This window comes from Felis catus, chromosome B4 (assembly GCF_018350175.1).
Source record: "Felis catus isolate Fca126 chromosome B4, F.catus_Fca126_mat1.0, whole genome shotgun sequence".
Classification (NCBI taxonomy): Eukaryota; Metazoa; Chordata; class Mammalia; order Carnivora; family Felidae; genus Felis; species Felis catus.
The window spans coordinates 30,323,509-30,350,342 of record NC_058374.1 but is presented as its reverse complement, the minus strand read 5'-3'; the positions used below and the strand labels follow the sequence as shown (position 1 = coordinate 30,350,342).

The 26,834-nt window shown below is 38.9% G+C and overlaps 1 long non-coding RNA gene across 3 annotated transcripts; it reads left to right on the top strand.

Annotated features, from left to right (window-relative positions):
* Positions 1–1,450: 1,450 nt before the first annotated feature.
* Positions 1,451–21,660, top strand: LOC111561301. Of its 3 annotated transcripts, XR_006600421.1 has the most exons (4): positions 1,451–2,240; positions 17,916–18,101; positions 18,429–18,504; positions 20,215–21,660. It is a non-coding gene; the product is annotated as an uncharacterized LOC111561301 (long non-coding RNA). The 3 variants fall into 3 exon arrangements; XR_002743719.2 differs by lacking the exon at positions 20,215–21,660 and having other exon boundaries at positions 18,429–19,032; XR_006600420.1 differs by lacking the exon at positions 20,215–21,660 and having other exon boundaries at positions 17,197–18,101; positions 18,429–19,032.
* The last annotated feature ends 5,174 nt before the right edge of the window (positions 21,661–26,834 follow it).

Here is a 26,834-nt window from a genome sequence, read left to right as displayed (position 1 = left end):
CTTCTTCACAAGCTTTCTTGGAAATGGAAGTGAGAATGTAGAAGCCCTGCCTAGCACTCAGGAAGCTGGAGGCCTACCAGCTGACTCTGGCTCCAGCTCCCTTTGGAGCCCTGGCAGGAATTCCTGCCTTTAACAGGGGTGTGTCTGAGACAGGAGCCTCTGAAATTTCACAAAGCACTTCGTTCTCTACCACAGCTCTGCAAAGCTTGTTGGAGCTCTGCACTACAGGGTCATAGCTGCATTTTCCCATTGCTTCTGGAGAGAGTTGAAGAATCCCTATAGTGGCAAATAATCCCCAATCTTCAACCACCAGCTTTGCTTGTGGACTCAGACGAGTGAGTTACTTCTTCTGAAACTCTTTTCTCACTCACAAAATGGAGGGATTGTTCTGGGCTCTCTGAGGTTCCTCCCAACTTTGAAACCCTACCCCTCTAAGTTTTAGTATGAAATAAGTCATGTCCAGGGCTGCTAAGAAGATAAAAGAGGTGACGAATAGAAGTATGCTTTATTACTTACTATCCGAGTGCCAGGCATTTCCATGGGATGCATAGTCCATGATACAACAAAAAAGAGAGGCCAGGGGGATCAGTTCTCCTTTAGGCTTCCCTCCAGATGCACCACATGTGGGAACCTCTAGTCAATTATATTTGAGCTCCATCACACTTTTATTAAAGTTCTAGGTATGTCTGCCCATAATTTGCATATCCACACAGTTATGCATTTTGCACCAGGTACTTGGCCATATTTTCCCCTGCATACTCTCATGCAGTAAGTTAATACACTAGGGCATCACCAACTGCCTTAGAGGAGAGGTTGTCTTTGGGGCATTTCCATGACCAAACATTACGGGAAGGGTCACAAGGTATGTGACCTTGCTTTGACTTCCATGCGTTAACAAACACGACTAAAACAAATCTGCATGTGTGCCCATTTCCCAGATGAAGAGAGACAATGAAAAAATTGATACTCCAATAACATAACTCAGACAGATATTTGGAAATAGCCGGATATTTGATTTTATTCAGACAACCATTGTTGACAGGTTTTTTCACAGTATTTTGGCAAATGTTTTCAACCTCTTTCAAGACTAAGCCCCATGGAAATGACTGCACCGTTCCCAAGCTAAACCTTTTAAGAAGTAGCTCTTCACATTCAGTAATAGTCCGTTTTTTTCCTCTCTGGTTAATTCTGAGTTATACTTTGTGTCACTATTATATGTAATGTCTTATTCTCCACTACATGCTGAAGTTGATTAACGCTGGTATGGTGCAACACTGTCCATCTTCTACCCAGAGGCTCGCTGAATTCTTAACCAGTTCAAAGTTTGCCCAATGGTTGCCAAAGCAGAAAGCGAGTATCCAAAAGTCCAAAGACTAGAGGTGAGCTTCCTGGGTTTTAATCCCAGATTGACCATTTAATTTTGGAAAAACTTTTGTCGGTATGCCTGCAAATATTTTATCTCCTCTATTTTGCCTTTTCACTATTTCTGAGTCTCTTGTCCTGATATTTGTTTCTACTTCTCTATAGCTTTGCTTGTTTCTCAATCTATCTTTTTATCCCATTGTGATGTTTTTAAAAGAATTTTATTTATTCAGCTGTATCAATTCTGTTATTCAACCATCCACTAATTCCCTTATTTCAACAATTATATTTTCAAAGTCAAAATTTCGAATTGATTTTTCTTTATAATTGCTTCTTCCTGTGGCATTTTTCAGTAGTCTTCCATATCTCTGTGGTGATGTTAATTGTACTTATTTTGTACTTGTATTTATGTACTTGATCAGTTTTTGAGGTTTTTTTTAAGTGGTTAACATCTTTACTGCCTTGGAGGTGTTGGGGGGCAGGTACTCAGGAGCTGTTGGTGGGGCAGGCAGCTTCCTCTTCACTATTACAGGCTTCTGGCTGCACAGGGTGGCACTGGCTCTGTGGACCGCAGCCAAGTACAGATCTGGGTGGTACGTGTTCTCCTAGGTCATATGCCTGAAGTTGAGGGTGGCCAGTGTGTTGTTGAAGGTGGTCTGCACCAGGAAGTCACAGGGTTTCACTGGCTAGATCTCTGCATCCTGACCACCACTACACCTCTGCCATAGCCCCAACTCCACGCCCACAGTCTTACAGTGAATCAGCCCATTGTAGCGAAGGAGTTGCAGCCTTCAGATGACTGGGGTTCATGCTGTATGACTGCTTATTCCTCTTGATCAGGAAGCCAGAGCAATTCCACTGGAGACCATCCATCACAGGTAGGCAGACATGGCGGCAGCTCCTCTCACTATAGTGGCCAAGAGGGAAAGAAGATTTTTAATTCTGCTTCCTCTGGGAGAATTTTGCCCATTTGTTGCCTTTTTTTTTTCTTTTTTTCATTATGCTTGTACTCGTCAAATCCCTGGCAATTTCCCCTATGATTTTATTTTGTTTCCTCTTAGGACTAACAATTGCTTTAGTTAGTGGTGTCGACCCAGAGAAGAAAACCTAGGATCTAGTTCCTGCCTTATGAGAATAGACTCAGGTCAAAGAGACTTTAGAATTGTAGGGGCGCCTGGGTGGCTCAGTCGGTTAAGCGGCCGACTTCGGCTCAGGTCATGATCTCAGGGTCCGTGAGTTCGACCCCGCGTCAGGCTCTGTGCTGACAGCTCAGAGCCTGGAGCCTATTTCAGATTCTGTGTCTCCCTCTCTCTGACCCTCCCCCGTTCATGCTCTGTCTCTCTCGGTGTCAAAAATAAATAAACGCTAAAAAAAAAATTTAAAAAAAAAAGAGACTTTAGAATTGTAATTTCAGTTCAGACATCCCCTGTTCTCCTCAGGCATCCTACCATTCTCCAAGGGAACCTCATAGTTACTCAACCAAGCGTCTGCTCTCTGTAGCCCTGATTTGTAGCGTACCATCTTCTGTGTCTGTGATAATGACCTTGCCCTTAGGGGAAGTAGGGAAATTCCAGGGCCTGCCAATCTCCTGTACTTATCTACTGACTTCCCCTCCCAGCTGGGCTCCTGAGCCATCCTAGGGTAACTAATCTTACTATGTCAGACTGGCTTTCTTGCCACAAGGTTGCAATGGGGTTGACAGAGATCCTTCCAGAGAAGAAAAGGAGTTACTACTAGGAAGTTGTTCCCAGCACCTCTCCCATTCATAGCCATGGCTGTCTCCCACCCCAGGCCACCATTCATGCAACTGTTATTCTTCCCATACAGAAATCAACCATCATTTATCTCTACAAGTTTCTTGATGGTTTGGTCACTTGACCATCACATAATTTGTGCTGAAATTCCTTAGATACATATTAAGACTTCATTAATGTGAACAATGCAAAAGTGGTCTTGAATTGTTGCATCTTCTGGAAGGTTTCCTTACCTCCAGTCACTGGCCCTACTCACCCAACTTTTCATGCTTGATATCACCAGCTAAGCCATTCTAACACATCACCTCCATCTGGGCATCTGCCCCTCAAAAATGTTTGCCCCTCAAAAAGGGCACTTTGCTGTATATGTCGTGAACTGAAGGTTTTGCAGGCTATCATTTCAGGCCCTCCCCCAGTGGGTCTCATCCTAATATCCCAGACTTTTTTTTCTCCAGTCCCCCAAAACAAACTCATATAATTTTCCTTCCATTGTGGATTTCCTCTTCAAGACTATCCTTTTTTCTACATCCTACCCACATGCCACACAACTTTGTTCAGTAAATGGTTGCCTGAGTCTTCCCCATTGGGATTGCTCTTTCTGTCCCTTGGCTTCTAAAGCAAGGATTCAAACACTATTAATTGGGGACATATCATTGACTGCTCTTTAGTATTTTGAGATGTCCTCAATTAGATTATGCATTCCTAGAAGGTAGGAGTTTTTGTCCTGTCATGTACATCTCCCTTAGTCTTGAACATGGTGTTATGTACACACAAGGGAATCAATGGCTATTTTTCATTCATCAATTGATGGAGACCCTCAACAAATTCCACACATCACATAATTTGGAAGCCCGTAGGCCAGATAGAGGTCAGATCATTTTTTTTCTCTCTGCTCTCTCAGCATTACACCCACTGCCAAGATACTTGAAGCGCTATGTAATTCTATCCTTGACATCAGAACAGCTTCACTTCTATCCAAATCTATGAATAAGTAATGCCTTCTCTCTGGCATCTCATAATGAGAACCCCAAATAATGATAATTCATTTGTTGTGCCCTGCACTGAAGAAAGCAGTGCCCTTCGGGAAGGTAGATGTGTTTTAAAGAAGGTAGACTGAGTGAAATGACCTTGCTTTATCCAAATTAGCAGACAGGAAGCAAACAGGAATTATCCCAGATGAGACTAAGCTTGCAATTTTTGCTCAGTAGCAGATAAGCTCTTGAACAAATCTAATTACTTGATATCTAATCTGCAAGCTTCCATAGGTCACCCTTCATTACTTGGGAGCATCTTAAATTTACAAGACAATTGGAAATGCTGAAGTCCTGAACATCGTGATTACTCACAAAATACTTTTTTATAGGAAGTCTACTCCTGAGCAGCTTGAACTTTTCTATTTACAATCCTGATCCCTGCAGTTTCAAAGTCAAAATACAACATCTACAACTTTTATGGGCCTCAAATACCAATACTTTGAACCATAGATTTGACTTCAAAATCATACATTGTGAGAGTTTAAAATAGCATTACTTGAAAAATCATAAACACACAATTGCATTAACCATTTCTATCTTGGACTTCTGGTATGTTCAGCCTTCTCAAATACACAGGGAGAAAAGTTGGAAAATGTTAATCACTGTTACGTAATAAGAAAGAAGGAATCATTTGGAGCTAAATGGTCTAGATTAAAATCTTATTTTGACAATTTTCTAGCTGTATAACTTGGGACATATTCTTGAACTCTCAAGGATCTATTTTCCTTTTCTGTAAAATGTGAATAATAATGCCTATCTCACAGGATAGCTGGGAGAGATAAATTAAATAACAGATATGGAAATGATTAAATAGAGCACTTTGTAAACTAGAAATTATTGCACATATGTTGGTCACCATCATCACTTTTCTTCATTTAAAAAGTCATAATGTCAATGTATGCATGACCCTAAATTAGGTACCCTTAATAGGTCAGGAAAGAGTCCCATTAAAAAACATTTATTTTAATTAATATACTTTATAATTCACCAGAACACTGTCTCTAATACTCAAGGACACTGATTTTCCACTTACCAGTATAGTTCAAAACATTCAAAGCACTTAGCTCCCAAGGAGATTGTCTAGAAATCTTGACATGGTCACCTAAGAATAATTAAATAAATGAGCAGTAGAAGCCACAGCAGCAGTAGCTAGAGGCTTCGAATGTTGCCAAGTAGCAGGCTTTTGATGTGTAAATTTACTCTAGACTTTCCTTGTCAGGTTCATTGATACTTCAAGAGAAAGACCTCTTACTTTACGCAGAAACCACTTCAAAATTATCTCAGAAAGGCGAGAATGGTACATATTTTTTCAAGTGTAGGAGGAAATAAATCTTGCATCCTCACTGATCCTGCTAAGCAATCCACGTTTTTTTTAGGGAATCTGCTTTGCAAAACTTCTTTAAGAAAGAAATTCCTATGAAAGAATAAAAAAAAATTATATTTCAAAAAAGGAGAATAAAAGAACAAAAGCTATGTATTCTGCGTGTAGAGTAACTTTATATGCAGAACCTTAGGAACAATTCTATTCCCTTTGCATACTTAGATGATTTGGACTTCCCTAATAAGCTGCTATGAGTTATTTCTAAATTACTATCTGATAAAGAGAAGTAAAAAAACATATTTTCCACTCTCTCTCTCATTTGATGTCAAAAGTGAAAGTAAGCAAATTAAAGACATAAAGTAAAATTATAGATTATGGTTAGGTATCTCCAATGGTCCGATGGGTTGTTCCAAGGTATATTTTATTTAATTCTCCTGGATGCTACTGAGCTGTTAAAACCAAAATTGTGCATTAAATTCTGTTTCTTTCCATGTCCACCATCAGAATTCAAGTAATAATAATTCATAGTAAGAGTTACAATTTGTCATTTATAATAAGCCAGACAGTATGTTAATATACTTTTTTTTAATGTTTATTTATTGTTGAGAGAGAGAAAGAGAGAGAGTACAAGCAGGGGAGAAATAGAGAGAGAGAGAGAGAGAGAGAGATACAGAATGAGAAGCAGGCTGCAGGCTCTGAGCTGTCAGCACACAGCCCAACGTGGGGCTTGAACCCATGAACTATGAGATCATGACCTAAGCTGAAGTCAGACGCTTAACTGACTGAGCCCCCCGGGCATCCCTGTTAACATACTTTCTAGTATGGAAAATTAAGTGATGTGCCTAAGATCACACATCCAATAAGTGGAAGATTCCAAGTCATGTTGGTAACAATGCAAACAACCTGTACACATGCTACTATGCATGAAGAAAGTGCTTAGATATTCACTGATTGTGGTTTGATGGAATACAATGGAAGTACACTTATTTATAAAAAGTCACCTGCCACATGGCTTCATTTTTATAGACTTGAGTTCAAAACCTGCCAAAATTGAAGCTTTATTGCATGTAGAGTATTTGATTAAATACTTCCAGATAGTCAAACTAAACCTAGAATAGGAGACTTGAGCCTAGATCTATCTCTAATAAGTAATTTCTTTTCCAACATCATTTTACTTTTGAACAGATAGATTACGTAAGGGACTGGTACATGAAACAAGGTACTAAGAAAATCTGTTTTTAATGTGCAATGATTAAAAGGTGAAATAGCCCTAACCCTGAATTCCCTCACAGTTTTAGTTATGCCCTGAACATTACATTTATGCTGTAATTTTGTTTCATTTTGGTTTAAAGAAAGAAGCTTTTATGGGCAATGCCTATTGAGCTACTGTGGTCAAATATTTATTAAAAAGAACATATTGATTTGCAGATTATAACTGACCACATATGAACCCTTCTTTCCAGTGACATTCTTATTTAAGGTATTGATTAAAGGCTTTTCATACAGAAAGCATTTTTCTTGTCAGTTCAGTTATGCTGGCTTTTGTAATAAGCTAATTTGATTTCCTTTTTTAACCTTTGTTTGATTAGGGGAACAGACATTTGCATTAAAATTCAAGAGAGATGAAGTCTATCATCGATCTTGACTTCCTCATGGACCTCTTGTACTCAGCGAAAGATGATTTAGAGAATGTCAAGAGTCTTGGAACAACCATAATGAGAGAGGAAAAAAAAAAAATCACTTCAGACTTACAAACCAGTAAGGGCTTATTTGACAGAAAGGGCAATTGCATTTGGTGGATATGTTTTAGAGAAATCAAATTCAGGAAGTTTAATTTTGTTCTTAAGCCAAGTCATTAAGAGATCTATGAGATGAACTGCCATTAATAAAGTACACGCCAATTAAACAAAAACATTTCAAAACATCTGAAGAGGTTAAACAAAACACGTACATTGTTACTTGCCACAAAGAAAGACTAAAAGTAAATTCTAATATGTCTTTATAAACACGGTCTTGGTGAAACACTAACTTCAAGACGAGTTTGTGATTTAATCCTCTATTGCTGTCTATTGCTGAAAATTGTAGGGATAAAACCTGTATCAGCCACAGTCCTCCACTAGTGTACCCCAGAATTAATCAGTTGTCTTGTACAATAAGACTCAAATCTATCTGCAGATTGTTTTGGTTCACCTGGCCTCTGGATCCTTTTCCTAGCCAGGAACCAATGTATTCTGGGGCCTCAATAGGTCAGATCCATTGCTCATTCTGAAATCCCTCCCAAAGATCTGTATCTGGATCTTTCCTGGAAGAGGAGGCTTCCATTTTCTGAGGAGTTCCATTTTCTGTGGGGATAGTTTTAATGCAATAAGAATTGAGCACCTACAATGAACCTAGTAGTGTAGTAGATGGGCAGTGGGATACACCGAAAGTATACCAGGTTTGTCCACCCATCCTTCGTTCTTTTTACTATAGCTATTCAGAACATTTTCAGCTAATACAATGCAACAGTGAGCAAAACCAAAAGACAGGAAAAGGAAAAAAAAAAAAAAAAAAAACTTGGCTAGAATCTCCCAACAATTGGTAGAAAAATTTCTGGTTCCCAGGATAATTGGACTATGTCTCCTAACTCCACTGAATGAATTTTCATGATTCTAGGTTTCTTGGAAGAATTTCTGGAGTCAGCAGCCATTGGTAATTTCTTTCTCTCTCTGGAAGGGTCATTGAGTTTATTCACCAGAAGTGACTTTCTATTACCCACAATTCTAACAGAGATGGTTTATCTTTCGTACCAAATTTCTAAATTTCACAGCTTACAGTTGTGGTTTGACTATCTTTTTATATTAATTTTTAATTAATGTAAATTAATGTTTTTCACCTTTAAGTTAACATAGGCAAAGATTCTAGGAAACTAACTTTTTAAAAACTTCATCCAATTTAGAAGTAGAAGATACTTGATATTTGGCATTAGAGGTAAATCTAGTGTTTCCTCTGTGAGTAATATTATAAAATTACATATATTTTAAGGACCACAGATGAAATGAGATTGTTTATATCTAAAATATTTTAAAATTAAGAAAACAATACAACTAACATACTTTTCAAATTCTGTGAAGTTGGGCCCTTTTACAGTAAAGATGGCACTGTTTTATTTGATGTCTAACAAATAATAGAGATGAAAAATATTCCATTTATGGCAACAAGTCTCCAAACTGTGTTAGTTGTAAGAAACTCAAATATCCATAAAACACGGCAAAAGAATTTAAGGGAAGCATTTTCATATGTCCCATATGGGCAAACCATTAACTGTTCTTTCACGTTATGAATCCAAAAGTATCTATGTTATATTTTATATTGTGTTAAAATCAATATAATGTAATATAAAATTCATCCAGAGGATAATATATTTATGTATTCCTAAGACATTTTTAGTTGAGGCATTTACTTGGGCTTTAATTTTTAAAATAATGCTGCTCAGCTCATACCTGTATTGTTCCTCCAGGCTCATGGCAGGATCAACAGTCCTGGCACCTGGGAAATCCATCAGACACATCCCAATGGAGGTTTAGAAGGCAGACACATCGTTGTTTTAGTCTTTGGGTGCCTTTCAAATTCATTGAACAGAATTCCTTATCTCATAACAAAGATTTTACTAGAGTATTTTATGTGTAATTTATCAGAATAGCTGCCAAGATGTTCAGTTTCTTTTTAAAGGCAGGAGCTTTAGGGCAGACAAGGTTGAGGCTTAAAAAGCCTGATTTTGCATACTCTTTATTTTCCCTGTGGTCTCTGAAGTCTAGTTTATTGGTAACCGCCATGTTACTGTTCCTGTCTCAACTGGCTCATTACTCAAAGCCAATAATAATTGCTAAATATGACTAATATCACGTGGAAGGTCGCAAAGTTCACTGCTAACCTTCATTCCAGCTCAAAATGTTTTCAAGGTTAATAGATTGATTTTGAACTGAGATATGATGCATTTATAAAATGGAAGAAAATGAAAAATTTGGCATCACCAATATGCGGATAGTTTTAAATGATTCATTTGTTACATTTGGACTATAGCCATGAAATTCATTTGATATATATCTCATAGTTATATTCTAACCTAGACACTAGAAAATAAATTAGTGATACATTTTAACATTAGACAATTTTACACACACACACACAATCCAGGATGAGAATTAGGGCACTATAACTTATTATTTCAGCTGAGGAATATCATGTATGTACGTAGAACCTAACCACTTTTAAAGATTGAGACAATGCTAAAATACAGTTCAGTTAAAACTGTAATTCTAAAAGGCTGGATGCTGATTGCTTCCCTTGGTCTCCTTGCTTGGAACAAAGACAAATGAAATTCCTGATTTCATCTCAGTTCTGTGCTTATTATACTCTGTGGGACTCTGGTTTTGGTCTATAGAAATCTCTTGTTTTGCCTACACCCTTGATTGGGCCTGACAAGGACTTCAGGATATCAGAGGGGTCCTTATCACCAGCCCTTCTCATCCCACCCAGTGCCTGGTTCTGGGCCCAGTCTTGTGACCAATTCCTGAGCTTGATTTCAGTTCCAGTTTCATGAGTCTGAGGATCTCTGGCCTCTGGTTCTGACCTGGATTTATGGTTTGACCCAGCTTTGCCAGAACCTGGCCCACCAAATAGAAAGCAGCATTTCCTGAGAGTTTTCCAATTCTCTTTAGGCTTTATGGTCCTTATTAAGAGGAAGTCACCAAGGCCTGTAGTTTCTTCCTTTCAAATGTTGTTCAATTCACCATTCCTTTTAATTCCATAAGGTCTAGATTACTAAATGCACCTTTATTTATATACGTGCACTTAGTGTACCTTATATAGATTGTCTTTATTTTCAAGCTCTTCCTATCTCAATTCCTGATTAATTAGCCCAACCATGATTAATACCATGGTGGTCTTCCCCCCACCCAGCACCACCAAAAAGTCACCAGCGACTTCCCCTTTCCTTACACAACAGCACACAAACCTTGGCTTGGCTTGGATCCTAACTGTTGTGCCACATTCTTATTCTCACTGTTTTAGGAAACAGGTGGATCTGTGATCCGCTCTTGACTCAGCTGTCCCCCTTGCTAACTGCAAATAAGGAAAATCACTTAATTTAGCCAAACCTCCATTTTTCACCTCTGTACAGTGATGAAAATAAAATCTTCCTTACCAGTTTTTGTGAGGATTAGTCATGCTCCACATAAAATTCCTAATGAGTTCCATGGCATGTGGCAAGGGCTCAGTGTACCTGTAAGAAGGCTTTGTTATTGGACTGCAGTTGTCACCCCTTCTAGAAGACTCTTTGCCTACTCAATGCCCACTCTGCCTTTAAGACCATGTCATATTCCACACTCTTCACAAAGGCCACTATGATTAGGCCAAATGTAATTTCAAAATGCAGTAGTGTTTGATCACTTCCTATTCTTATCATTTCCTAGTCTTTCAGGTGTGATAGTCTTGTCTTCCCAACTAGATTATAAGCTCCAAGAGGGCAAACTAAAAATTTTATCCTCTGTCACTGTAATTTTGCTGCGTTTTGGTCTTGCCTGGTTCCCTGCATTCAGTGTCCCCTTGTTTCAGGTATTTCTAGGGACCTTCAGAATGTGTCTCCAGGGTTCTTTAATATTTCCCTTTTGTGGTGTCTAGCCTTTGTGGGGCATAGCAATACCTGTCCAAGACAGCCTCATCCGTACATTCCCATGCTGCCTTCAGGAAGCATATCCACAGGCACCTGCCTCCACTGTCTGCACTGTCATTCACGTCATGTCTGCTGAGCACACTCACTGCCCTCCCTGAAGGTCATCATGTCCACTGATCATTAACTCATTACACTGGGGCCTCTGGATCTGTTCCCTGTGCCCCCCCCCCCCCCCCCGCATCTTATGAGAATTTTTAGGACAACAGTCCTTATGTAGGGAAACATTTTTTCCTGGGATATGAATTTAGTGGAAAGCAGCCAAGAATAAAGCAGAGTGAAAGACTCAGTATTCCCCTCATCCAACATGTAATAAGGCTTTATTACTGGGTTAGGTCTGGATTCCATTGCCTTTTTCCTTAGGCTGGTTTCCTTCCAGGAGCCCTCAGTACCTCAAACAAGTAGACACCTAATGAGCCCCCTACCCACTCACTAGCCAGGTCTTATTTCCAATACCAGCATCAGCTTAGCAGCAAGATGGAATCTGCTTTAACTTCTTTAATAGCACTCTGCTGGACACACACATAAAATCCAGCTAAAGATCACTAGGCCAACTATCTTAGCCCAGTTATATAAACAAAATAATTTGGAGCATTATGTTGAATCGGTACGACGGAATTTTATTATTTTTTTAATTCTTGTTTTGAAACTGTTTTTCTCCTGTCTATATTTATTTTAAGTAAGAATAAAGGGAAATAATGTCTGTTATTTGAAACATGCATACAGAGGAATTTATAGTACAAGTTCAAATAACCAGGCTGAGGAAGACTAAACTTTGCAAAAGCACATGTTCAAAGAAATACTTTATGCACTTTAGCCAGCTGACACCAAAATACTTCCAACTGTAGAACAAGAAGTCATCAAAGAATCTTGCTTAGGGTACTTCTGAATCTACAAAAAGTCTACTGGCCTGAAAATTCAAAACTGCTTCCTCACCATTTCGGTGTTATCCTTAGCTGCCCCTGGTCCCAGTTAGCCTCCTCTCCAGTCTGGTACACTTCCGGGTCTTCTGTTAACTATCCTTAACCTTCCCTGAGTGGATGATCGTGATCTTTGTAGGCAGCAGTAGAAGCATGGTGCTTAGAGGCCTCTCCAGCAGCACCGTGGTCTACAGGAGACTTTCTCAGATTCTGAAAGAGAAGCCAGAGAAGGGGATGGGTCATTGGAAGAAAACTTTTAAAAAGGAGAGAAAGAAAAGTACTAAGTTTCCCTGAGCCTGACCCTCTGGTTTTTAGTCTCCTAAACACAATGGTTTTACTTGGTTACTTTAAGGATTTCAAATCTGAATACAGCACCCTACACAAATATATATCCTAGACATGCATATACACACATAGACACAGACTCTTTCAGAATTGAAAATAGTAAGACAAACCAACAAGAGATGAATTTCACAGTTATGGCCATTTTCTAGTAACATAAATTAAAAGCAGTAACAATGGAATTGATTTTCCAGATGATATGATATACAGATGTGCATGCACAGAACATTAAAGCCAGAAGTGACCTTGGAGATCACCTAATTTTACTTCCTCAATTTGCACATGAAGAAACTGAGGTCTCAAGTAATGAAGTAATTTGTTCAAAGTCAGGGATATGTTCAATATTGAAACTGGCATTAGGACACAGTTTTCTTTAAAATCTACCTTTTTTTTTTTTTATTCTGTCCTCATTTGCCCAGTTTTGGGACTTACAGCTAAAGTTGTCTTCTTAACCCTGATTTTTGTACTAGGAGGTTTGCACAGAACTAGCCTGCTCAAGTGTAAACATGTTTTGTTGGTTTCCACACATCCTATGCGTAATATGTTATACAATAGCTGAAAGACTTGAAAGAAGTCTAATTGATACTTTCCTTATTTCTAGTGTCTGGTACTTTCATTTAAGAATTCTCTCTCTTTCGGGGCGCCTGGGTGGCACAGTCAGTTAAGCATCCGACTTCAGCCAGGTCAGGATCTCGCGGTCCGTGAGTTCGAGCCCCGCGTCAGGCTCTGGGCTGATGGCTCGGAGCCTGGAGCCTGCTTCCGATTCTGTGTCTCCCTCTCTCTCTCTGCCCCTCCCCCATTCATGCTCTATCTCTCTGTCCCAAAAATAAATAAACGTTGAAAAAAAATTTTTTTTAAAAAGAATTCTCTCTCTTTCTATACATGCCCCTGCTTTGTCCCCAGTTTTGTGATAGAGTCATTTCTGTGGCTTGAAGTTTTAGTAACTTAGAGCTATTGTCAGAAAGCTTATGAAAAGCAGTAGGAGGAAGCCCATTACCAATTGCCTGCTAGCCCTGGCAAATTACATGCCTGTTGCTTTTCACTGCTTAATTTCATAAGATCATCCCTCTAGCACTCACCTTGGGCAGAAACTTAGGGAGACAATAGACTATCTAGGCAGATTCTGATGCCAAGGGGTAGGAAAAAATGGATGGAGCGGACAAATTACAGCGTTGCCTATTCAGTCATGAGAATGGAAACATGTCTGTGAATCAATGTGTGAAAAGGATATTTAATAGGATGGGAGAAGTCACTTTAACACCTGTTTCTTCTGCAATTGAATGTGCTAGTGCCAATCACTCAGTCTGGATCCACTCTCCAAGCAGAAAATGACCTCACCTCTTATTCTTTAAGGATTGAAGCAGCAGTACAAGGTCTATTTTTAACCAAACTGGGAGCAATAACCACGGCATTGACTGCTGGGAAAGTCTGTCTTAGAAGGTCTGGCCTGAGGCATTGAGGAATCAGAGAGCCAGGAGAGAGGTTGTGAGCTTGTATAAATACAACCACATGAAATGAGGAGTGCAAAAAATAAAAAAAAAATCTGAATAAGGAGTGAACTCATTTTACCCTGAAAGTTACTAAACCTAGAGTCATAAATGCCAAGATAAAGAGAGAGGAAGAGGCTCAGCCAATGCTTTTTATTACAATCCGTTATGGTAATGGAAAATTTTCTTTTGAACTCTAGCTGTCTGTGTTGACTTTGGTAAGGTGGAAATTCAGGCCTATTTATTGGGAAAGAAGGATTCCGAGTAAGTCTCAGCAGGGCTCAGCTCAGAGCTTTGAACAGTCCCCCATGGAAGGGCACCCTTTGCAGGGATCATGCAATGAAATGTTAATATAAGCTTATTTCTTTTCTGCACTTCTCCAAAACTTGAGGCTTCCTCCATGAAAATTTGTGGAGATCGCATTTCATCAGAGGCTCTCCCTGAGCTCGGTTTTATTCTTTTCCATGCACCTGAACCAGCACTGTGGTGAGCAGTGCAAAGAACACAACATCATGATTATCTTGGGCTCAGAAATGCATTACTTACACTTTTAGTTTTTATATTTCTCCAGAGATGAATAATGCATCTAGAACACATTTCCAAACAGCTTACAACTTTTCTTCAATAAAACTCAGTCTTTTTATTGATTCCAAATTTTGGCTGATTCCTTTTTTTTTTTTTTAAGAAGAGTTCTCAATTTATTCATATAGCTTGACATGTACATCTTTAAAAATGCAGAATAATATCAGGTATGTCATATTCTTCTATCCGTTTAGCATAAAGGTAAGTTCTTTTCATTTCTATTTTCATATGACTTTGTTTACTTTTTCTTTTTTTTTTTCTATTTAAATTCAAGTTAGCTAACATACAGTGTAGTCCTGGTTTCAGGAGAAAAACCCAGTGATTTATCTCTTACATATGATACCCAGTGTTCTTCCCCAGAAGTGCCCTCCTAAGTGCCCATCACCCATCTAGCCCCTCCCTCGTCACCTCCTCTCCAGCAACCCCGGCTCTGTTCTCCGTATTTAAGAGTCTTTTATGGTTTGATTCTTATGTTCACTAAGAGTTTCTTCAGTGAGACAGTGACAGCCTTCAGGACTCCCAGGTGTAGATTCACTCAGTTATCATTTTACAGCACAGGTAAAAGACATGTAGGCAAGCAAATAAGAAAGATGCAACATAGTAAGTTATGGTAAAGTAATATATACGATATTTTGGGAGTGTCAAGAGGTGGTAATTAATTGGGCCTGCAGGAGGGAGTTCAAGGAAAGTCTTATAGAAAAATAGCTGTCTGAGCTTGTTCTTATGTGTAGGGTGAGTTGGTGTTTCAAACAGGAAACATTTGCAAATGCCCAAAGGTGTGAAGATATGTGACACATTCAAAGAATAGCCACTAGTCTGATCTGGTAGGAGTGTTACATGCATGTGGTAGGGAAGGTGGAGGCTGGGCAGTGAGCAGCAAGAGGTGAAACTAGGTAGGTTGGAACTGAACCGTGAAGAGCTCTGTACCAGATGCCAAGGGCTCAACATTTCTTTTACCAAAGAGCAGAGAACTCCTCTGACTTAACAGTTGCATTCTTCTTCACGGTAAGTAGACATCACTCAATTCTTACGTGTAGGGGGTTTCCCCTCTACAAGGCTTGGTAATACATTCTTCAAACCCATACACCCGCTTCTTAGTCCTCCAGGAAAACTGAATTGCACAGTGTCCCATACAGTTATGTGGAGCCATGTGACTGAGTTCTATGACACGTGGGCAAATGAGAAAGACGCCACTACCAGAAACCTCTGGTAGAAAACTCTGAGACTCCAAAGATGGCAGAGTCACAAGATGGAAGGATGGGGGGGGGGGGGATGTGCCAGAGTTGATGCATGGGAGGCCACCCACAAAATAGACTATGATTCCAGTGAAAAATAAACTTTCTATGCCATTAAAGCTACAAAGAGTTGGATATCGTCCATCCTGTAGTTAATCTATGCTAATTCAGTGAAGAAATTTTCAGGGAAAAAGTAGCTGCTTGCACATGGTATATTCCACTGTATGAATAAATACCAATGGTGCTGGCTCACTTTTCTCCAGAAGGACTCCCAGCGCATATGTCTAGCCCCGGATTATCTCTGACTAACTTACTGCCAATAGGTTTGCAGTGGTTACCTCATTCTTGCTGCCCTGATTGGCTACCTCCATAAGGCAGTGTAGAACCAGTTCCATAAAACCAAATCACTTCTCTCCTTGCTCCTCCTATCTTGTACACGTCATTCAGGGTGTCAGCTGTGTTTTATGACTTTCTTCAAGGCCATTCTTGCTTTTATTTTAATTTTGTTTAATGTGTATATAAATATATTTATTTAGGGAGTGTTTGGGACCTGCAGTCTATAGTAGGTCTGATCTCCATGCCTCTCTGGAGATGAGCCTAAATGAAATTTACAAAAAATTCTTCTTCCAGGAAAATCTGAGCCAGTTCTGAAGAAATGAGAGTAGGAAAAGGATGAAGGGTCAAGGACAAAAACACCTCACTTGGAATTCTTGCTACAACAGGCTTGTAACATATGGCTTTAATTGCTGTTTTCTGACCATGTTATTTTAAAATAACTTTTGAATCCAGAGACTTGGGCTAATAATGACAAATATTTTAAGATTTGTCACAAAATATTTCCTTAACTGAGTGTAATGCTCAGGAATTTGAACTCATTTCACTATTTGATACCTTAAGTTTTTATATTCTCAGAGTCTAGGTGAGAGTGTAGCATAGCAATTCTGAGAGGGAGCTGAGAGCTTCTCTGAAGAGATCCAATTATTCAATATGCTGCCCTAAGAGTACTGTCATGTTTTCAGTATTCCTGCATTGAGCTTTATGATCTCACAAGTTATAATTGGCATCAATTTAATGAATTATTTCTTGAAGAAATCTGTCACAGCATTTTTACAAAAAGCGTTATTATTCCTGTATTTGAGTCTTCCACGAAAATTGTTTTCATTGGAGCCTGCTGAAAATTTAGACAAGATGATACAGATTGTTCGACAAAAATGAGAGTTCCCAGAGGAAGAGTCTAGAAAATGATTCAACATCATGGAATTAGACTCCCTAAGATGAAATCTTGGCTCTACTACTAAGAAGATAGAGGACAAGGTCCAAGAGAGGTCCTCAAGCTCTCTGTGCCTCAATTTCCATCTCTATCAAGAGAGTTATAGCAGTATCTACCTCATGAGGCATGGATTTGTATCATTTGTTCACAATTATCCATTTCCTTTTCATCTTTTCCAGTTTTCCCTGTAGACATCCTCATGTCACTGATTGGATATGAGGGCCTTGTGACTTGCCGAGATGAGCCATAAATAGATGAACCATTTGCCTCATCTGAGCAGAGGTTTTTAGATGAGCTCTTGTGTTCTGACCTCCGCCCTGAGACCATCAAGTCTCGTGTAGCGGCTACTTCTTCATCCTGGGTTCGGGAACGAGAAGACACAGGGAGCATTGCCAAGAAGAGTCCAGCAGAGCTGCAAATATCCAGAAATTTCAGAACTTTTAGGATTGAAAATTGAAACTTTCTTATTTCTAACAAGTTAAAGAATCTAAAATTCAGACAAAGATTGTTCACAGATCCAACACACCCTTGGTCAAGTCTACTGATTAGATTAATATGGCCTTAGTAAATGATCTCAGTTAGACAAATGGCTCAGGGAAAAGACACTAAAGGTGCATCCATCTGAAGCTTGATAAGATCAAAGTATCTATGAAGGTATTTCTTGAAAAGTTATGGGTATGGTTATTGACTCACATGAAACTTGTTGGGATCAAACTGATTAAAAAGAAAAAAGAAATTTTGTAGAGAGCTGTTGCCAAAGTACTCCCAGCCTGGATTAGAAGAGACTACAACTATTCAAATCATAAATAACTCTTGGGTCCCTAGTCTTCTACAGGTGTGAGGCAATCTGAGATAACCTGTCAGTCACAAATGGCATCTTTTCTGATACTCACTTCAGAAAAGGCCAAGGAGGATAACGGAAAAGGAAGAGTTGTCCAATCAAACATCGTGGAGAACACAGACTAAGAAATGACTCCCAGAAAATATCACTGAAGCAAATCAAGGAACAGTCCCTACCATTAGTGTAGAGGAACTTGCAACTTCTGTTCAGTGGAATATCAGAACTTTTATTCACCAGTGACTGGTATGTACCTCCAATTCTTCCAATTTTTTTAAAAAATTATTTATTTTTAGAGAGAGACAGAGAGAAAGAGTGGTGGGGGCAGAGAGAGGGGGGAGAGAGAACTCCAAGCAGGTTCCACGCTGTCAGTGCAGAGCCCAACGAAGGGTTTGAACTCACAAACTGTGAGATCATGACCTGAGCTGAGATCAAGAGTCAGATGCTCAACTGACTCAGCCACGCAGGTGCCCCCATTCTTCCAATTTTTTAATAAAGTGTCCCTACTCCACTATTGTATTATATTGGGTTTAGGAGAATAAGAGGACTGACAACTTTTCACTTTACTCATAGGTCACGGAATCAAGAAGAGCAGCCAGCAGACATGATATATATTCACCAGATTCTGGACATCTGAGCCCAATGCCTGGTATTTTTGGGAAATTGGGGAGAGGTGAAAGCATCTTGTGAGCAGAAGAACAAATTGGGGCAGACTGCATGATTATTCATAATTATTTGTCTTCTCACTGCCATTGCCAGTCTTCTCAGTAGATGGAGTACATTTGTTCACTCCACTGGCTCTGGGTGTGGCTATGTGATTTGCTTTGGCCAAAGGAACCAGAATGAATGAGATGTTTGTCATGACTGAAAACATGATTTCAAAAGCACTGCAAGTTTCCATCAGTCTTTTCGCTGTCTCGGAAAGTGGCTTTAACCTGGTTTTCAGAATGAGAAGACATGTAGGACCCAAAACAGACCAGCAGTGCTGCAGCTGACCCCCAACCTCAATATAATATGAGCCAGAAATCAATATTTCTTGTTGTAATCCAAAAACAAATTATGTATTACAACAACAGAAGTTAATATATGAGAATGTTTTGAGCATTTGATGCGATAACACATGCTTAATGCAATGGCTGGCACATCCTAAATTCAAAATAAATGTTCAGTTCTGTCATTGGTGTCATCTCTATATCCCCATTCACCTATAACAGCTCTAGAAACAGAATTGGCATTCTTCAATATTTGTTGAATGATTGACGACGGATTATTGAAATGTATAGCTTTTATAAAGTTAAATAAGGTGAATGAAATACAGAATCACTTTTCCAGTTCTTGTGAATCTAGTGATATACCCTATAAAACACAAGGGACATACTTTCTTGGTCTATATTTGAAATACCTTCACTGAAGAAGTATATGATATGAATGATAATTTTAAAACCCACCAATAAATATTTTGGGCCAATATGTTTCGCTCTTCCAAAATAGGAGAGTCAGGTTTTCTAGTATGAATGAGTTCTGGGACTATAAGAAATGCTTCAGTAGTTGCTTTGGTGACAAATACCCAGTAAACCTGAAACAGACTCAGATTCTGGTTAATGGGGCTTTCTGAGAACATCATTCCAGAGCAAGGACATAAAATTCTTTCAGAGATTTTTAGAGTATTCCCTCAAGCTGACTTTTGGAGACACTGTTGATGAGTTCTAAGGTCATTTATTTTTGGAACTTAAAAGATTCCGACAAATAATGGACAGCTCACTTTAAAGCTGCAGTAGCAAGGAAAGAAGGGTGATAAAAGTGGATAATAAAAATTATAAGGGATTTATTTGGGGCTCTTTAAAAATTAAGATGACTCCTTGGAAGGGCACATCCTTTTAAAAGTTGAAATGTCCCCTTGGAAATAAAAAGATAATCCAGAGTGAGTGAAATACTTTCTTGAACCTCCCTCCTTCTGAGGCCTGCAAAATTTTTAACTAAGATGGGCGTAAAGAGTTGGTGATTTTCTTTTTTTCAAAATAATTACATTATTATTAATCATGACATCACCTAACATATAGTAAATTCAATTTGAAGTACTTTCACATCTTTTTTGTCATTGTTCTTCGTATCAACCCCATGAGTCAAACTACACAGGCTTTATTACTGTCTCTATTTAACAGATAACAAAATACAGGCTCAGAGAGCTTTGAAGACTTGTCCAAAGTTGCATAGCCAGTAAGCAGCAGAGGTGGCTCATTTTGCCTCAGGACCATTGTTCTTTTATCTATTATTAAATATCAATTAAAAAGTAGCAATTGATTTCCAGTATTTAAATGACAGAATAAAGGTATAACTGCCCCTTTCCTCTGTCTTCCAGAAACATGAGAAGCAGAGCTGAATGCTCAATCACAGTTATCCCATCCATCCATCAGACAAGATGGAGGTGAAGGCCTGTGCATGGCACACAGTGCTGCCAGTCTCTGTTGGGCATGAAGAAGTCTGAAAGAGCTCACTCTTGTACATGACTCTGCTGGGAGGATCTTTCCTATGACTTACAAGGTTCTCTTCCTCCCACCTAGGTACCACCTGCAATTGCTGGTCCAGAATGCCCATCCTAAAGAGAAATGATAGCCAGATGGAATCATCCTGGGATGTAGTATACAAAGATACTACAAGAGAAAAGATGGAAAGGGACAGAGCATGGGGGCTAGGGAGCAGTGGTGTGGTGACAAATTAAAAAGCATCAGAAATATGCCAGAAATGTGGCACTACAGCCCAGGCAAAAATTAGCATCAAGTCCATGTATCGCCAAGAATTCACAAAAGGTAATGAAGCTATTGATTGATGAAATAAGAATTTTTCCATTGGGTTATGAGGGCCCAGGGAAGATAAAGTGAAATAATAGGTGGAAAAAACAAGCCCTTAGGGAAATATGAGGGTTATTTTGGAAGCAGCACCAAGGAGAATAGACACTGCTGAGAACATATAAGGACGGTGGACGACAAGAGTGAGAAAGTGAAATGGCAATAAACAAGAATTGGAAGGGAATGTAGATAAATGATCAATAAAGAAGACACATTCATTGGATCCAGAATTAATGAGAGAGGACTCTAAATCCTAAATGGCACATCTTATTCAAGGGAATACAAAGTTACATCAGATTGTCAACACTAAGACATAGCGTAGTGAAGTCCTGAATATCCAAGATAGAGATTTCCTAACAATGGAAACATTATATAAATAGCACAATTCAGAGAAAAAAAAAAAGGAAGGTAATGTAAGGGTAGAGACTTCCTTAACTTTCACAGCCAGGCAGCAAAGCTGACAAACCAGCTAATACAACTTTTTAAAATATACAAATATAATAGAGTAATAAAAATCAAAATCAGCTACTAGAAGGAGTACTAAGGAGAAGTGGAAATTGCTGACTTCACCATTAATATGGTAAGGAGTCAAAGAATGCTGATCAAAGAAATAGAGGTCTTAAGTAAAGTATACCACATGCTTATTAAAACAAACCACTAGAGAAAAATTTATATTTTTCATATAATCAGCAAAAAGCAAGAAAAAACACAGACCACATAGTGAAATGTAGAAATAAAAAGGTCAACAAAAAAACAGAAGTGTATCATTAATTATGACAAAAAATAAGATCCATCAAATCCACTTTAAGAAATGTATCTTCCAAATATATTCATATATATGTGAACGAGGTATGTACAGAGATGTCTACTGCACAGCTGTTTGTAACAGCAAAAGCCTGGGAACAATTTAAAAGTTTATTAATGGCAACTGATTCAATAAATTATACCACAAAATGGAATACTATACAGCAGACAGAAAGATTGACACAGCTTCAAAATCATAATGTTAGGTTTAAAAATAAGGTATAGAATACACAACCATTTGTACAAAAATTATATGCACACATAACATATAATCTGTGTATCTGTGTATGGTAGATACATACCATCTTTGGAAGAACAAGGAAATTTGTAAAAACAGATGTGACCAGACAGGGAAATTGGGTCAGTGGAAGATGAAGGCCAGAAGAGTACTTCTCATGTACTCCTCTACACTTCCCAAACAGTGTATGTGTGCAGATTCTGTCTAACCAAAATCATATCAATTACCAAATTGTTGACCCTATTATGCAAGTGCCAATTTATAATAGGTTGGGCATCAACATAATTCCCTACCTAGAACATCTCTGAGTATCCAGTTTGCTTGTGTTCCATTAAAAGATAAGATTTTATTTTGCCTTGGACTCACTTTTAGAACTTGACTTAGAAGGGACTTGAACGCAGATGTCACCATCATCTAGATAGAAATGGTCCAGATCACCAGCTAACACCTGCTTCAAGGGAAGGGTAGAGAATGCCCATCATTTGTGAGCATGCTGATCAGACACAAGGAAACTGAGTTAAATCAGATTGAAGTCATAGTTATAGTTAGACAGAGGGGTGATGTGTCCAGGAGCACTCCAGGACAAGCTATGAAGCTATTATTAAGTACTCTTCAATTTTTAACTTTATAACTGAATGTCCACTCCCACTGAGAATGCCCTCCTGCAGACATCATTTGAAGTGAGAAAACATTTCCTGCTTTACCTGTATTTTGTGGATTTTTTTAGCTTTCTTCTCATAGATTATAATCTCTAGACCTACACCTGAGGGACAATTTACACAGGATTATCCACACAGAATGATCTTCCACAATTTGCTGTTTCAAGGCATGAAAAAAAAAAAAAAAGAATCACAACTGCCTAGGGAGAAAAAAGAATCATAAGGCCAGTCTCCCTCTTGAGAGTTGAATTTGATCCTTTAAGGCGAGCAATTCAATCTTTTAAAAGGCACATCTCTGTTCTAATCAATCAAGCTTTCATTTCCAATGGCAATAAGCTTCCCTAGGCACTCAAGAAATCAGAAACTAGAGCCTTAGTACATGAAAAGTCAATACAGTATTTTCTACTAAGTTGACTTGGTCCTACAAACCTATCCAGGATTTTCTCAGCAGGAAATCTGGCGTTTCAATATATCATGTGATGTCAACACCATCTATCAGTGCCAATCTGTCACATTAAATGGAAACGATGTGGTTTGCATCCAGGACTTCAGGAATAGAGTTTCTGATAAATTTGTGAAGAACCAAAGACAAGCAATAGCCCCCAGTGTGTGTCCAACCTCACATCTTGGGTTATATTGATATTCTGGGCATTAGGGGTTCTGATTCTAGTTACTTATGATAGCAAGTGGCTTTGCAGATATCATTGGCCAATAAGAGTCAGAAACCATGGGCATGATTCCAATCCTATTTTTCTTCATTAATAAAGTTTTGCATGAAGCGGTAGGAAGATTCATAAAATCTAAATGACTCACAAAGTGAAATTTATAGTACAAGCATTTCGTAATGCTTTTTTCCCCCAAGATGCCACATTACAAATTTGCTCAGGGAACACTCAAATTTTCTCAAGACTAGAAAAATAATCTTCTATGAAAACATATTCCAAGGGCTGAATAGTCAATATGACATCCTGATGCAGTTCATATCTTAACACACTGGTATATGGGTAGTTAATGGAAGAAAAGTTCTAAGGCCTGGCTTCAGATCACAGCCCCACCCCACACCACCACAGTATGAGGCATGTAAGAACTGGAGGCTTTTTAACTTTCTAAACCTGCAAAACAGGCATCAGAAGAGCTGGTCCACCTTTCCACATGCCTCCTGGGAGAACTGATGGCAATGAAGTTTGTGCTTATCTTTTATGTGCGTTAGAAGGGATGTCATTGTTTTTTAGGTAGTTCTTAGTGGTGGTAATTCTGGGCTCTTCATGAGCATTCTGCATCTAATGCTTTATATGGCAGTTTCCTAGTTGGATCTAATTATCTTTAAAAAAAAAAACATATTAGGGGTGGGTACCTGGTGGCTCAGTCAGTTGTCATGATCTCACTATTCATGGGTTTGAACCCCACGTTGGGCTCTGTGCTGACAGCTCAGAGCCTGGAGCCTACTATGGATTCTGTGTCTCCCTCTCTCTCTGTCCCTACCCCACTCATTCTCTCTCTCTCTCTCTCTCTCTCTCTCTCTCTCTCTCTCTCTCTCTCTCTCCCTCTCTCTCAAAAACAAAAATAAACATTAAAAAAATTTAACCACTTTATTGGTGTGCATAGTTAATGTATCTAACTTGATGAGTTTGGAGATAAATGCACACCCATGAAACCATCACCACAATCCATGCCATAAGCATGTCCATCACCTCCAGAACTTTCCTCCTGCCCTCTTTATTTACCTACATGTATGTGATAAGAACACTTAACATAAAATCTACCTTCTTAACAAATATTTTTAAAACATATAATACAGTATTAACTGTAAACTCCATGCTGTACAGTAGATCTCTAGGACTGATTCATCTTGTAAAACTGAAACTTCTGGATCTAATTTTTAGCTTAAAATTTCCCACCACTACAATCATGAAAATGTTTTATAGCTCAGGTAGAAACCAATCTTCTTTATGTGTTAACAGTGTTATCACAAAATAAAGGTAATAATATTGCATTTCATGACACTTTTAGATTAGTTCTGATCATTTCTCAGACATGCAGTTATAAAAGTCCCTTGTTACACCTATGAATGTAGACTTTGTTTACAGAATCTAAACCTTCTCCTGCTGCTTTTTGTTCAATTAATACACAGTTACTTTAAACTGGTAAAACTGTTTAACAATCTAGGTAGCATTTATTTTCCAGATCTTTAATAGGGCAGATTTCATCAATGCCATCCCTCTGAACTGCTTGACTCGTGTAGATACGATATTTTCATTTTGCTACTGAGTCCTCCCACCACGCTAAGCAGGCTGGAGAGAACGAATGCATAGTGGAGGGACCCCTGTGTGTAAGTCTGTGGAAGGAGGCAGACTCTGCTGCTGTGCTGGCAAGTCACCCAAGGTGCACACAGCAAGGAAAATGAATCCATCCTGTGGCCAGAGTTGGAACTACCTAGAAATCCTCCCTGATTCCCTTAACAACTCTGATTAAGACACTAATAGTAGTGACTTTTTTAACTGTTCAGCAGCAGTGTGAGACTGGGTGCCCCAGGATTTCTTTCACTGGGTGAGAAATGTCAAGAGACAGTCAGAGTCACAGTTGTTTTAAGGTCCCAACAAATCATTTAATCCGCAGGCTGTGTGGAAGAATGTCATATACCCCGGGACACCAGTTTGTGGTTTTCAAACAGGACAAATGGGTGTGGGCTGAAAATGTGGCATAACCACCAAGATAGAACTGAAATTGCCAAGCAGGAGACACAACTACACGCCCTGATTATAATCTGTTGCTTGGTTGCTTCCTACAATATGAGTTCATGACAGTTATCTATAGCATGTGTAGCTGAAAATAAAGAAGGGTTTAGTGCATTGCTTCATCTACCCCTGCCAGTCCAATGACAGCAAAGTGTGCCAAGAGATGTGCTAGACGGAAGACCCCAGAGCCCCTGTCCTGGCAGTATCATTGACAAGAGCAAGTCTTGCAAATGTTCTGGGCCTTGCTATCCTCATTCATAAAATGGAAATAACAATACCAGCTCCATCTGCCTTGTAGAATTGTGCTGAGGATGAAGAAAGCCAGTCAACAAGTATCCAAGAGCTCCCAGTGCTCCCAGAAGTGTAGACCCCAACGGGGGCTTAAAGAGAGTTAAGAAAATACGAGGCCCAGAGTATTTCACAATAGATTTTGGAAGAATTGGAACTAAAACCTGTGAAATAATGGTAAACCATAGCGTAGTATTTGCACAAGTGTTCAGTTACAGAATATAACCTATAATTCCCCTAAGGTTTCACAGGCAAGGGAGGGTATCCATGGAGGGGCTACGGCTGGGCTAGATCCTGAAACATGAAGCAAAGTTGGCTGGAGAAAGAAAGGAAGGACAGGCGTTCCCCATTAGAGAAACTGCACCAGTGAAGACTGGAACAATGAGCAGGGCTATTCAAGGGACCATGAAGAGATTGGCACAAATGTTCAAGAAGAAAGGGAAAAGAAATTTGCAGGTAGGAAGAGATCTGATTAACGCAACAATGCAACCAGGTGAAGGAGGTATGTAAGCAAAAAGAGAAATAGGGGTGCAGGGGCTTTTCAAGCAACAGTGACCCAGTGTTTAAGGAAGATTGTATAGCAATTATTATGTAAGCTGGTAAGAGCTAAGAAGATGGAAAGCAAAATGGAAAAGATTCTATTACCCACTCTTAGTAGTGGTAATGGAAACATGAAGGAAAAAACTGGAAAGACTAGCTGACTGGATACAAGGGATACAGATGCATGCTTATAGAGATACAAGGGATTAAAGCTCATGCAAGTGGTCAGCAAAGTCATGGGTCTTTGAAAGACAGTACACACTGACAAATTTATTGGAGGATCATTTCAAGTAATTGTTCCACAGAGAATTCTGAATGCTATCAATTCATCAATTACAACAATATTTCCTCACCACAAACAGCTATTCATTACATGGTTCTGTAAGTGGGGTTTTTTTATTCTTTCCAGCATCAACTCCTGCTCTCCAGTTTTGCAATAAATGTTTACCATTGTGTCCTTTTTCTGTGTGTTTTTTCCTAATATGTGGATCTCTGAAGCTTGGAAGCACAATTGTTTGTAGAATCCATCCATCCTTTTTTGAATCAGTACACGATCTTTATGAATTTTAGTTACTGGATCTTAGTGGCAAAACACAATTCCAACTTAGTACACTAGATGGCAGAGAATAACTACTTTCTCTCCATCCCATAAAAAAAAAAAAAAAAAATGAAAGCCACAGTATGGAAAAAAAGAAGCCTTATGGCTCACATATTTCTGTTTGTCCTCAAAGCTTATATAAGAAAACTCAACTTTTATACATAACAGCTATCCACATTCCACTGAAAGTGATTGGGGGAGCGAGGGGTTCAGTATACTCAGATCTGAATAAGTATACTTTGCTTTTTTGGGGTTTGGTGGTTTTGGTGGT